General features: G+C 47.9%; 1 pseudogene across 1 annotated transcript; it reads right to left on the bottom strand.

Annotated features, from left to right (window-relative positions):
• Positions 1–602: 602 nt before the first annotated feature.
• LOC101569498 lies at positions 603–1,162 on the bottom strand (annotated as a pseudogene). The gene has a single exon (XR_002822722.1). The product of XR_002822722.1 is annotated as a peptidyl-prolyl cis-trans isomerase A pseudogene (transcript).
• Positions 1,163–1,168: the final 6 nt, after the last annotated feature.

The following is a 1,168-nucleotide window of genomic DNA, read 5'->3' on the forward strand; positions in this document are numbered from 1 at the left end:
TTTTTTTTTGGCAGAACCGGGGATTGAACTCAGTCCCTTGTGCTTGCCAGGGAAGTGCTTATTCCACTGAGCCATCTCCCCGGCCTCTAAAATTCTATTTTTACATGTACAACAGACTCCAAGAACAAACTTCACTGTAGTTATAGGTGTCAAGAGCTGTTACAGCGGGGCATCCAGATATCTGAATAGGAATGGAATCCCGGGTCACCATCATTGTACACACAAGGAACAGTTTATTTTTTGTCAGATTTCTTAATGCCACCTGTGACCAGGAGCCCTTTCCCGGGCCTTTGTTTTTAGATCCTCAAGTTTCTTCTGCTCTTCCTTTTGCTTCTGTTTGCACGCTCTGTCGGCGACCTCACGCTCTACAGACCGGTGCCCAGACCGCCGCGCCAGGTCGCCGCCCTTCCTTGGCCTGTTTCTTGGGCTGCTTCAGGGACTTCTTCTTGCCACCTTCACCTTTCTTAACCATTTTCTAAACTCCTAAACCTACCTAATTTTACCAACATTCATATACTGTATGGTGCAGTATGTATTCATCTGCTAAGGAAATACATACTGTAAGCAGTGTATTTAATTTCTTTTTTTTTTTTTTTACCATTATTTAGCTTTATTCATAACCATAAACTTAACTCTGCAATCCAGGTACATTTGGAGGGGAGCAAGGAAAACATGGAACCCAAAGAACTGCAAGAAGAGCAGAGATGATGGTGCGTTTTGAGCAGGCAGGGCACAGGGTGCTCTCCTGAGCTAGAGGAATGGTCTGGTCTGGCGGTGGCAACACACACAAGTCACACGCGTTAGAGCTGCCCACAGTCGGTGATGGTGATCATCTTGCTGGTCTTGCCGTTCCTGGACCCGAAGCGCTCCATGGCCTCCACCGTGTTCATGCCCTCTTTCACCTTCCCGAAGACCAAGTGCTTGCCATCCAGCCACTCAGTCTTGGCAGTGCAGATGAAAAACGGGGACCCGTTTGTGTTTGGCCCAGCATTTGCCATGGACAAGATGCCCGGGCCTGTGTGCTTCAGGATGAAGTTCTCATCATCAAATTTCTCCCCATAGATGGACTTGCCGCCAGGGCCATTGTGGCGCGTGAAGTCACCACCCTGGCACATAAATCCTGGAATAATTCTGTGAAAGCAGGAACCCTTATAACCAAATCCTTTCT

The sequence above is a fragment of the Octodon degus genome, unplaced genomic scaffold (genome assembly GCF_000260255.1).
Source record: "Octodon degus isolate 3935 unplaced genomic scaffold, OctDeg1.0 scaffold00104, whole genome shotgun sequence".
Taxonomy (NCBI): domain Eukaryota; kingdom Metazoa; phylum Chordata; class Mammalia; order Rodentia; family Octodontidae; genus Octodon; species Octodon degus.